This window comes from Cetorhinus maximus, chromosome 17 (genome assembly GCF_964194155.1).
Source record: "Cetorhinus maximus chromosome 17, sCetMax3.hap1.1, whole genome shotgun sequence".
NCBI lineage: Eukaryota > Metazoa > Chordata > Chondrichthyes > Lamniformes > Cetorhinidae > Cetorhinus > Cetorhinus maximus.
Genome location: NC_135895.1, coordinates 35,217,145 through 35,229,985, shown reverse-complemented (window position 1 = coordinate 35,229,985; position 12,841 = coordinate 35,217,145). Strand labels below are relative to the sequence as shown.

The 12,841-nt window shown below is 42.7% G+C and overlaps 1 protein-coding gene across 5 annotated transcripts in view; it reads left to right on the top strand.

Annotated features, from left to right (window-relative positions):
- Positions 1-924: 924 nt before the first annotated feature.
- slc6a9 (solute carrier family 6 member 9) overlaps positions 925-12,841 on the top strand; it is a 235,565-nt gene continuing 223,648 nt past the window's right edge. For 3 of the 5 annotated variants that reach the window (XM_078560986.1, XM_078560981.1, XM_078560983.1), the window contains exons 1-2: positions 925-1,091; positions 8,399-8,453. The gene's annotated coding sequence lies outside the window, so the exon portion shown is untranslated. Of the gene's footprint in view, positions 1,092-8,398; positions 8,454-8,784; positions 8,928-12,841 lie in introns of those variants that run through there. The other 2 variants (XM_078560985.1, XM_078560984.1) reach the window with 2 other exon arrangements.

Sequence of the window (12,841 nt, the reverse complement as noted above, 5' to 3'; positions counted from 1 at the left end):
CTCAGCAGCTCTGACAGCATCTGTGGAGAGAAACCTTTTCTTTCTCCTCAGATGCTGCCAGACTTGCTGAGTCTTTCCAGCACTTTCTGTTTTTATTATTAATGTAGTCACTTGCTTTCCCTGATTTGTTAAGTTTACAATTACTGTTCCTTGGACGAAGTTTGCAGGAAGACTGGGGCAAATAAAATGTAGATATCTATAAAAGCAGAGCCCTAATCACTGGTGCTTCTCAATGTCCCCTCAAGGTTGAAAAGTGTTTCTGTTCTTCTGTTCATTTTCAGAAATCCATTCGCTGGTAAATTGCCTAACCTTCCGAATGGCATCTTGAGATGGCTGGAGATAAATGGCCAATTTAGTGGGTATTTTTATTTTCATTATCGTGATTAAACTGCTGTCTTTGACTGTGATTCAAAAGGTGAGTTCTGAATGGACTAGGTGCATTTAGGTTTGGCACAGGCTGATCCCATTGGCAGGCTGCCAGCTTTCTAAATGCGATGGGCTCGTGTCTGCAAGCCAGGTAGATGAAGCACACCCTACAAATTGATGCCACTCTTCCGGAGTATTTAGTCTTCTGGTGTAACAGTATTCACTGTTCAGTGACAAGAGTATAATTTGCCCTCTGGGTGACGAGTTCACAAATAATGCACGCGCTTCTCTGCAATATCTGCTTGGAACCTCTTCAGAATGGGTTAGTTAGCATTTATTTTGAACGCACTGCGGTGGCAGCAGAATGAAAAACAATTTCAACAATTGCCGTTGTTGCGTTTCATTGCTAACACATATCAAAGCTCTCCTCTTCCTTCCACAGCACTGACGATTCGCCTATCAGGTAAATGCGAAAGAGTCTGATGCTCGCCTGAGCGGGGCGGGAACTGGAGAGTGCAGCCCAGTACAAATGAAATGTGAGGCTTCAGCAAGAGGGGAGGAGTCTGAGTCTCCAGTGGAGTGGGTCATTCAGTACAAGAAAGGCTGACGCAACTCACAGCACCAAATCTATCTAGAAGGTCTCCACCATAAGACAAAGCAAAGAATTGTGTGTGTTTTCTTTGTAAAGCGCTTACTGATGGCCAGATCTGCCAAGATACAGAGAGGTAAGGGCCATGATATCATTTTACAGTGTTGCATCCTCCGTCTCAAGTCTCATCTCTCTCTCATTGATTGTGGCCTGGCATGTTCTACTATACTGGAAGTATTTTTTTTTCTCTTTGTGCTTTTACTGCAGCGAGCGACGTGTTCATTAAGATTTGACGAGGTTTGGCTTTTGGGTGGACGTGTGGACGCGGTCAGTATGTGAGTGGGTGGTACAGAGGGCTGAAATGTACATATATATATTTATGCGTGTGTGTGTGTGTGTGTGTTATATGTTGATTGCAATGAAACTTACTCCCCGGGGAAGGGGCTCCTTTCATTGCAAAGTGATATTGGCTCGAACACGTGGCAGATCCTGCTGCCAAAAAAACGGAAACATTATTCTTGTAGCAAACTATACGGAACAAGATAAAGCCTCCGAGTCACCTCATCTGGAATGATAACAGCAGTCCGGGCAAGTGCAAAATTAGGACAAGTGTACCGCCGCCAAAGCTCCGTGCAACATTAAAGTCCGCCGTCACTATTGGAGACACCGTGTTGCCAATACATAATGTAACCTTTTTGAATTTGTACATGCGCTGCATCACAAAATGTGCGCCTCTTCCCATTACAAGGCGATCATATTGAAATAATTGCCGCATTTACACGTTTGGTAACCTTGCTTTGCCAGGAATGCTTCAGCCTCCCGTGCTTTTTAATGTAGAATTATTAATTACACACCCCTCCCCCAATTTATTTGAGGCGACGACGCTGACTTATAAAAAAATGATTTCCCTTGAGTATTCGGGGAGGATTTTTAACGGTTAAGAATGACACCCCTGCAGTCTGAATTGAAAGTGTATAATGGTAGAAACACATAGCATGTGCAAAGAGAAAATAAGGGGTGGTGGGTGGAAGGAAAAATACAGCAAGCCTTTCAGCATCCTCAAAGTTAAAGGACAGGGTGACATTTTGGATGTAAGAGACTTCTAAAGGGTCTTGCATTCAATTAGCCTTGGTTTTTTTTCTCTTTGAAGATGTCAGCAGACATGCTATGCATTTTCAACATTTTCCCCATTCCAGGTTGGATTCCTGGCATTGACTGATATGCAAATATTTGTTTGTTCTGGGAAGTTTGATTGCGGTAGATTTTTTTTGCAAAATATCTGTTCTTGGAATGTAGGCAACACTGACAGAGTGGCGTCTCAGGCCCATTTCTAGAAAAGCCCTGCTAACCATAAGGGTGGAACTGGAGAAACCTGCAAACCAAACTAGCTGAAGTGTGAGGTTGCTCTCCATGAAGGACCTCAGTGAATGAGCAGCTTCCATGGTCATTTCATGGCAGCTTGCATGCAGACAAGTTCAATTCAGTTTGCACTTTCCCTTTGTGAGATAATGAACTTTGACTCTCTCGAGTTTCTAATCCACTACCATGACCATTAGGTTATTGTTCCCACATTGTCGATTTTGCGTTTTGGCATTTGTTTTGCGGACAGTTTTTAAATGATGAATGATATGATCAGTGATGTCATTGGCCCCCCTCTATCTTTCCATAGGTGGTGGAGCCATCTTGACAGATATTCGCCATAATGGCGACCATTGTGAGACATTCAAGTTTTCATGAAAGGTAGGTTTCAGGAATTCAGCTTGAGTATTCAGTTGGCCAGAATCACTGGGGCTGATGGTGTGTTCCTGAAACTGATCTCCTACATGAAAGCTTGAAATATAAATAGTGTCAGAGAGAATTTTTGCAACAAATTGATATCTTTAACTTTTGCAACTATGTTGCAGTAAAGAATTGCAATAAATACAAGGCATTGTGGCTTTTAGATACAAAATTATTTTAATTTTCATTTCAGAATTCTCACTGCATGACACTCCTTTTGACCCAATTTAACTGTTATCTTAATTCTCTGTTTGACTTTCTCACTTCTTCACTCATGTATGTAGTCTGATGCACTTAGTCATTCCTGTACCTGTACAAACACAGAACGTGTACATTTTAAATGCAGCTATTTTGGTGCAAGTATGTACATTGATTGGCATCAAGTCACCACAGTAACACCTGTAGTAGAAGTACATTGAGAGATTATGTAATTATAAAGCCAGGCCCAATTTACACTATGAAGACCCCAATATACTATTGGTGTAAAACCAAAAACAGATTTTTCTATACATTTATTATTGTTCAATTATTGTCCAATACAAGATTTCTCAGACCAGTGGCTGTTTTAAAAAAGAGATAACTTGTATTTATGTAACATTTTTCATGACCACAGGATGTTCCAAAGCACTTTGCAGCCAATGAAGCATTTTGAAGTTTAGCCACAGTTGTAGGCAAATACTACAAGCAATCCACAAACAACAATCAGATAAATTACCAGAACACTGGTTTTACTTGGGTGGTTTTAGTTGAGGGATGAATGTTGGCCAGGACATCAGCAGAAATTCCTGCTCTTCTTCAAAAATGCCGTTTGATCTTTTATGTCAACCTGGGAGGGCAAAGAGTCACTTTATGTTTAATTTCTCATCCAAAAGATGGCATTCCTTCAGTACTGTACTGAAGTATCAACCTAAATTATATGCTCAAGCCTCTACAGTTGGGCTTGAACTCATGGCCTTCCGATACAGAAGAAAAAATGCTACCACTGGGTGAAGGCTGAGACTCTAAAGCTTGCAGTGTCTTGCTATTGATTTCACTTAGGCTAAATGTACAGCAACGCTACATCAATGAGCAGACTCTGGGGCTATTTTTTTCCCTTGCCAGTATCTTATCTATGTAACAATTCTTCATATCTGAGCATGTAGGTTATGGCTAGTGGGAGGAGAAAGGATGGGGATCACAAAGGTAAAATGCTGCATTACATGTCACAACTTTTGAAAAGAAACCTTCTCCTGATCTTAGTCATGTTTCTAGCATTGTCTCTGGATAGTAATAGAGTGGAAATCCTGGCTGACTTTCTTCACCCTCTTTAGCCCTGTTAACCTCAACCCTAGCTGAATTTGCTGTTTTGAGGCCTGGAATTCTGAGGCCATTAATAGATTTGTACCCTAACTAACCTGTCTGAGTTATAAAAACAAAAAGCTAAAAGCTACTGCGGATGCTGGAAATCCAAAACAAAAACAGAATTACCTGGAAAAACTCAGCAGGTCTGGCAGCATCGGCGGAGAAGAAATCAGTTAACGTTTCGAGCCTTCATGGCCCTTCGGCAGAACTGAAGCATAGTTAGGAGAAGGGAGAAATATAAACTGGTTTAAGGTTGATGGCGGGGGGGGGTTGGTGAAGAGAGACGTTGAGGGTGTGGTGAATCTCCACAATCACCACACCCTCAACGTCTCTCTTCCTCCTCCCCCCCCCCCACCTCACCTTAAACCAGTTTATATTTCTCCCTTCTCCTAACTATGCTTCAGTTCTGCCGAAGGGCCATGAAGGCTCGAAACGTTAACTGATTTCTTCTCCGTCGATGCTGCCAGACCTGCTGAGTTTTTCCAGATAATTCTGTCTGAGTTATGTTGACTCATCACAGGGCATGTGGAAGAGGAGTGCCGGGACTTGCCCATACTGTTTGGCTTAGAATATAATATGGCCCTGACATTCTTGGGACTGGGGAGAACAGCTCTGTTGTGCAGTGGAAGCAGGGGAGGACCAGAATCCAACATGGAACAAGAATTCCAATGGGATTTCTCCATTTTCAGCCCAGTTAGAGCACTTTTGGGGACAGACCCATATTATATGAGTAGGCATCTTATAATTCAGTTTAAATGAGAAAATAATTCCTTCCGTCTTTTTCCTGCAGTTACACTCTTAGCAATGTTGGAACTGAGTATAGGCAGCAGCATCTCTAAAATTGTTTGGAAAAAAAGTTGCAGGTTACCAGGAAAAGGAGTTCCTCTTGCAGGGACAGGAAAGGCCGAATGGCCTCCTTCTGTGCTGTACCAATTCTTTGATTCTGGGTGATTCCAAATTACCACAGGTTGCTGACAAGGCTGTAGCAAAATTCTGCTCCCCCCCCCCCCCCCACCAAAAGTGACACCCTACACTAAATCAGAAGGGAACATCCATCAAGTCAGAAATTGTGTGGGTGCCTCCTCAAGATATTTCACATTGTCAAACCCCGGGATTTCTGATATGGTCAAGACCATTGTTAGTGGGTTTCATTGAACTCCAGTTCTGCCCCCAATGCCTGCTCTGGGGTTTCCAGGCCCACACCCTCTATGTAGGCTGAGTTTGACATCAAGACATCAGCAATTAATACAGAAGTCAAAACTTTTCAAATTCTGTTTCTTTAGTTTGGGGACATGTGGGGGAACTGGCTGAGTGAAAGAGTACAGAATGTCATAGATAAGAGTGTGTGAGATTATGCTTGTGAATTTTCCCAGATGATGCATTCTCAGTCTTGTCCAACTCACCAGGGATGAGGGATTGGAGGCGTGTAGGGCGTTCAAGAAAGTTAACCATAACTGCTAATACTCAGTCATGATGGCAATAAAAACACTTATCACAGCGCTAAACACTTAATAACCTCTCTGCAAAAGTTGCTTGGTAGTACAGAGCTTGAATATTGCTGGAAAGGGGGACATGTTGCTGAAGTTGTTGTCTCGCACTCATCTGGACAAATGCAAGAAATCCAAATTTCAAATGATAACAAGTTTATACTACAGGAGAAAAGGGTGCTGATTGGTTGACAAGTCCACTCGATTGGCTGAGGTGTTACAATGGGGAAGCAAAGGTGAACTATAGGCTCCTCGGGTAATTCAAAAAAGGAGCAAGGCTTGAACATATTCCTTTTGTTTGCAGAGAACGGGCCCCTGCAAATTAAAGTATATCACTTCTAGCAATCATAAATGACCCACGTTATGAGCTTGACTGACTATCTTAAATTGTTTGTTAATGTAGCCATTAGCACACTCAGGATTGTTCACAAGTGCTGCTCAATTGCGGAATCGCATCTAATAGTGGACGTTTTGTTTTGGGCTTTGTAAGTGGGTCTGGTTGAGTATGGTCTGTACTCTGCCTAGTGCAAAAAACCGAAGGAACATGCTGTTTGAGTTGATCAGCTAATCGCTGGGACATAGGGCCTGTGTACCTGGCATCATACCAGCACTGAAATTCATACATGACATTGTGTGTTAGGCAGAACATATTTTTAGACTGGCAGCAACATCCTTTTAGTGGAAATGCCATTTGTGCTGCCATAGTACTGTAACGGCGTGAAAGGTGGCCGCTTAATTGTTATTCAAATTTTTCAGATACCTAGCATTCTTCATTCATCATAATGAGTGCAAGACAAAAATCTTTGGCAACATGTCTCTCATTTCACCATAGCTTCTGTGGGCCAACATTCAAAGGAAGGCTCCCCTCTATTTGTGTTTTCCATTTGGATTTAAAACACAGAAACACCATAGCAACAAGTAAATTAACACTCATAACTAAAAGTGAGGAAAATAGGGGACTCATTTAAATCACCTGTGAGCATGGTGGAGATGGTGGTGTAACTCTTTTGAGCACAAACAAATAAACTAAATTAACAAAATCAGGCAGCCCTTTAAAGGGAAACTGCAAAAACAAAAAAGGTAGTGCTGCTGTCCCTGGTTAATGCTCTGGCGACATGGGTTCAAATCCCACTATCGCAGCTGGTGGAATTTCAATTCAATTATTAAAGCTGGAATTTAAAGCTAGTCTTAGTAATGATGACCATAAAACTATCATTGATTGTTGTAAAAACCTATCAGGTTCAGTAATATCCTTTAGGGAGGGCAATCTGCTGCCCTTACCTGGTCTGGCCTACATGTGACTCTAGACCAACAGCAATGTGGTTGACTCTGAAATGGTCTAGCAAACCGTTCAGTTTAAGTGCAATTATGAATGGCCAACAAATGCTGACTTTACCAATGACGCCCACATCCTGTGAAAAAATAAATTAAAAAAACTGTATGTGAGCACTGTGTTAGTCATTGAAAAAAATTGGGCATCAGATGAAACCTTCTAACTGCCAGTTTTAGGTTAGATTTTCAAATGCTGCTGGGGTCGGGACCCAGTGCAGGCACAATTTAAAAATCATGGCCCTGGATGTCATCTCTGATCCAGACACCTGTGGGACAGTCTACAATTTCAAAGAGCTGGCGGAGCTGGTCGGGGGAAGGGACAGAACAAAGAATCCAATCTACCCCAGTTAATGGCTGAGGATGGCAAAGACTGGGTTTTCAAAGGGAAAATTGGCAAACCTGAACAGCCTGGTGCACAATAGTGCCCAGCTGTTGGATTCATTGTGGGGACATCTGAAAGCTTCTTGGCATTTGTTGAAAACTGTTGTTTCATGGGCCAACTAACCCCCGATCGAACATTGTACCTTTATTTTACATACATCACCACATTCCTCTGCGTTAATGCTGCCGACCCTTTGAGGAGCTGCCTGCTATATTCAGCAAAACAGCAGCAAGCCCTATCATAGCTGCCAGCTGCCTTTGCTGCTGGTGCCAGGCAGGTAAATCCCACCTCCTGGCGGTGCTTGGTGCCACTGTTTGGGTGCTGAGTTAGCCTCCTGCCCTGTTAGGTTACGTACGTTTAAAAATAGTGCCACACGAGTGACGCTGTTGAGGTATGGGACCCAGAATTCATCCTGGTGTCAGGTTCTCGACACCACTTTGAAAATCTGGCCCAATATTTTTCTTGAATTAAGTTTGGCCAGAATATGCTGCTTCCTACTAGCTGTGATATTGAATAACAACAACCACTTGCATTTATACAACATAGAAATAACACCCCAAGGCGGTTCACAGAGTCATAAATTCTACAAAGATTTCTACCAACTTGTTCCTCAGTGTGGTCATTGGAATTACATATTTGGACATTTGTAATACTGATGCACAAGAGAGACACCTGTGCCTTTGAGAAAGCAGGGTTAAGCTGCAATGTCAAGGACAGAGTGAAGGGACGTTTGCTATCATTTTAATCTCTGCGAGAGCCCACCTGAGAGTAGGATGTATTGCCAGTAGAGAGCAGAGTTTCTGCTAGTGTGCTCCTGCTGTAGATCCTCAAATACCAGGATCAGAAATCAGGAAATCACATACTCAGTCCATGATTTTCCATTTATTAAGTTCAATGGACAGAAAATCATGGCTGCACAATTTCTCGATTTGTGCTCCTGATGGATATGACTCCACAGTGGGAACACGCGAGTGAAAAATTTAATCTTTCACACCAAAGTTCTCAGCATCAAGATTGCTTACCTTGGATATCCAGAACGATATGTTGCTTTAAAAAAAATTGTCATCTGAAGTTCTAATTCACACCTTCATTGTGACCCTTACTGTGTTTTCTATTTGGCAGGCATTAGCTTTTGAGATCTGTAACGCGAGGGAAGGAATTGAGAAACAATACTGAGGTAAGGCATTCCACCACATTACAAAGATTTTTTAGGAAAAAATTCTGTATTTGCCACACACAATGTGGTTACTGAACAACCAAAGTTTTATCCACTTCCAAATCACCACTGTGTGAGAATTAAGACCAGGTTGTCCTGGTTTAAATTGTTGTTGGTATCTACATGTGTAATTTGTCTAGTTAATAATTAACTATCAGGATAATGGAATATCAAGGAACTATAAAGCTTCTGTTTGTACTGGTATTATTTAATTCAAATGCTAGAAGATTGGTGACTGAGCTGCTTCCTAATGTACATGCCGTTAAATCAAATTCCCCTATCCCAATGGTATTCATAGACCCACAACGCCTGGTACTGAGATTTGGAAGCTGAATATAGCAGTGTAAGCATTCAAACTGGACCGTGGATATCCATCTTCTGAAATCTAAATAAAAGTGGAGCGAAGATAAAAGCAGCTGAAGACTTCAATCCTTGGTATTGCACCCTCTTTGCAAAATTTGCTTTTAAGAATGGTAGCTTTGTAGAAGAATGTTCTTGATCAGATATGCAAGTGAAATTTTTAACCCAAAACGCCAAAGCGGGTCATATCTTGTCTTTGAGGTCTTCTCGGTGAAGCTTAATTGCATTTTGTTTCAAGATCACACCCTCCGAAGCAGTTTACACAGCGTGCGACCTCAAAACCAGTGGTAAAACTCCTGGACTTCCATATAATATATCTGGAATTTGACTTATACTTTCACCATGAACCAGTGGTCTTGATCATTGCCTCTTCTATCCCTAAACTTTACTCTTCATGTGGTTGGATTTGATGTAAAGATTATAGGACAGCATATGTATTCTGACGAGAAACAGCTGTATGATTTGAAAGCGTCAATTCACAAAAGCCAAGAGAAAGTAGAAATTATTAATCTCAAGTTTAGAAATATTTTGCCTTCGTGGTACTTTAACAATCATAAAGTATACTTTGAAATGACCTATAACTAACAACAATATATAGATCATCATCTATTAATATGTCAAAGTGTGACATCACAGGAAAACAGGTGATAGGCTGGTGAATATTTTGCCTGTTTATCTTCACAACTCATGTAAGTTATTAGTAAATGTAAGGTTTCATTAGTTATAGTAAGATTTACTAGCAGTAGTGAAGGTTATTGGGAGTACTGTGTTTATTAATTATAAATTAATTAAGGAAAATGAATTAGTTAACACAGAATAACGATGGCAGGGCAGGTGATGTTTTGCGACAGCAGAATATGAGAGTTCCTGGACACTGGTGTAATTCCTTAAAAATTCTTTCACTAGACATGGGCATCACTGACAAGGCCAGCATTTTTATTCCCCATTCTTAATTGCCCTCAAGAAGGTGGTGAGCCGCCTTCTTGAACTGCTGCAGTCCATGTAGTGTAGGTAGAGGTAGTGGGTTTGGAAAGTGCTGTCGAGGGAGCATTGGTGAGTTGTTCCAGTGCATCTTGGAGATGGTATGCACTGCTGCCAGTGTGTGTTTGTGGTGGAAGGAGTGGATGTTGGGGGTGGTGGATGGGATGTCAGTCAACTGGGCTCCCTTATCCTGGATGATGTCAGGCTTCTTGTGTGTTGTTGGAGCTGCACTCATCCAGGCAAGTGGGGAGTATTCCATCACACTCCTGAATTGTGCCTTGTAGGTGGTGGAGAGGATTTGGGGAGTCAGCAGGTGAGTTGTTCGCCACAGAATTCCCAGCGTCTGACCTGCCCTTGAAGCCACAGTATTTATATGGCTAGTCCAGTTCAGTTTCTGGTTAGTGGTAAACCCCAGGATGTTAATAGTGAGGAAATCAAGTCTGCAGTAAGTGTCTGTGGCTTGAGGAGCTTCAGCTCAGAGTCATTGAGCTGGAGTCTGAACTGTAGACACTGCAATGCACCAGGAAGGCAGAAAGTCACCTGGTCAATTTGTACCAGGAGGCATTCACACCCATTAGGATAGGCCCGTCTAATTTGGTCAGGAGCAGGAAGGTGTGACTGTGAGTGAGGCAGGCATGGGGACCCTGAAAGTAGAAGTGGAGAAGCCTCCGCTTTTGCAATTGTCCAACAGGCTTGAGGTTTTTTCAGCCTGTATGGATGAAAACAGTGGCTTCAGCGTGGATGAGCAAACTGACCATGGTACATGAAGCCATTCAAGCTGGGGGAGTTAATAGGAATGTTGTGGTAGTAGGGGACAGTATAGTTGTGGGGATAGACACAGTTCTCTACAGCGAGAGCAGGAGTCCAGACAGCTGTGTTGCTTGCCTGGTGCCAGGATTTGGGACATCTGCTCTGGACTGGAGAGAAGCTTACAATGGCGGAGGAAGGATCCAGCGATCATAGTCCACGCAGATACCAACAACATAGGTAGAACTAGGAAGGAGGTTTTGCTGAGGGAGTATGAGTAGCTGGGGCAAAGATAAAAAGCAATACAAGGTAACTACCTGAGCCGTGAGCAAATCAGATTACATGGGTGCCTCCTTCCCCCTTTGTCATTTGCAAACCATGGATGAGAAGGAGCGATTATATAAGATGAGGAAAATTCCATTCATAGTAGTGATCTGACAGAAGGCCTTTTGCCTGAACTTGCTCTCATTTTCCACCGGGAATTTGGTCATGATCATGAAGGAGAATTCAATCATAGAATTTGATTTTGATGGTACATGCGAGGAAGATGATGCACTTACCATGAAGTGACATTTGGATAATTAACAGGGCACTTGTTTGGCCTTGTGTTGTTGGGAGGAGAAATCACTGGTTAGGATGTAGCCCCTGTTTTCTATTAGCTAGTGGTGGAATGATAAGAGATCAGTGCTATGCAAGTGCCCCATCAAAGAAGTGGCTGAGGACCATGGGATGGTCAACAACATTGAAGGCAGCTGAGAGGTCTAGGAACTCAAGAAACTGCAGCTACATAGGATGTCATTGACTTTAATGGTTTTAGTGTTGTGGGTGAGTCAGAAACTGGATTGGAAGTGTTTGAACAGGGAGCATTGAATGCATTGTTGGGTCACAGTGTATTCAAGGGTTTTCACAATAGGGCAGTTCTTTGAGAAGATCAGGAGGCTGATGGTGAGCTTTTAAGAAGGGGTAGTGAGAACAGTTTTGAGAAAAACTGAGTTTTGAGTTGTATAAAACCCATGTGAGTAGGGAGTGACATTGGGCTGAATTTTAACAGCCCATTGGGGAGAGGGTAAGCGGCAAGTGATGCTATAAAATGGTGAGGGAAGGTGGGGTGTGGAGTGCCTTTTGTCTTCCTGCTGCCATGTCATTTTACCAGGGTTAGGTGGAGGAGAGCCCTGCCACCCAGAAGCCAATTGAGTCACTTAAGTGGCCATTTAAGGATCTCTTCCCATTCTGTTGGCATTTGCCAGTGGCGGTTCGGCCCGCCACCGAGTGTGGCAATTGCCTGGTGAATCCTGGTGGCCCCCCTGCGGGTTTGGCGGTGTTTGGGTTGCCTTCTACTCTGTGGTCCCCGGAGGTACTCCCACCCCCCAACCACCGCCCCCAGGACAATGGCTGCCCTTGTGGCAACCCCAACCTTCATCAACTCCCCAACTCCCTCACTGTGCCTAACTGGTCCCGCACCCCCAGATCCCACTTACCTGGTTGGCAAGGTGGCATGCTTTTATGTGTGCTCACTTTCAGGTACATTGCCAGCAGTGGCCACCAGTCCCAGTGGCGCTGCTGAACTGCTAACCCTCTGATTGTCCAGCAACTCCCGAGGGATGGGAGCCAATACAGTAACAAATTAGTTGTCAGAATGCCAAAAAGTGTGGCTGGAGGTCCCACAGCCAGTTAAGGCAGGGTTGCCCTTGTCGTCAGGGACTCCATCACATTGATAAATTTCCAGCCATACAATGTGGACAGACATGGGACTCAGATAGGGAAACTAATAGTTAACTTGGGCAGAGAAAAGGAATAAGAAAACTGACTTTTCACGGTGAAACTGAGCCTGTTGAATGCTTGTGGCAGCTGTGGTAAAAGCTGAAGAATGTGTAGAGTTGTGATAGAGTCTAAGTATGTAAGGAGTAGCTTTACACTCTTCATTTGTCCCTTTTTCTTACAATCTTCCGGCTTTTAAAACCTAAAATTGGTGTCACCAGATCATGAGTTACCTTGCGTTTATTCTCATCTGTTCTAGAGCCCTTCATTGTGGAGGTTTCTCAGTTTATGCTTCTCTCACTTCTTCAGTAGAACAATTAAATAGTCAACAAAATGTCATAGATCTTAAACAAAAACACACCAGAAAATATTGGAATCCAGAGCAGGTCAACATTGGCAAAGAGATAAGAGAAATTAATGTTTCAGGTTATTTGTCATAACTAAAAACCTAAAAAAAAGCATGCAGTTTGTAGGGTTGGGACAATGAATGAGTGAAAAAAAAG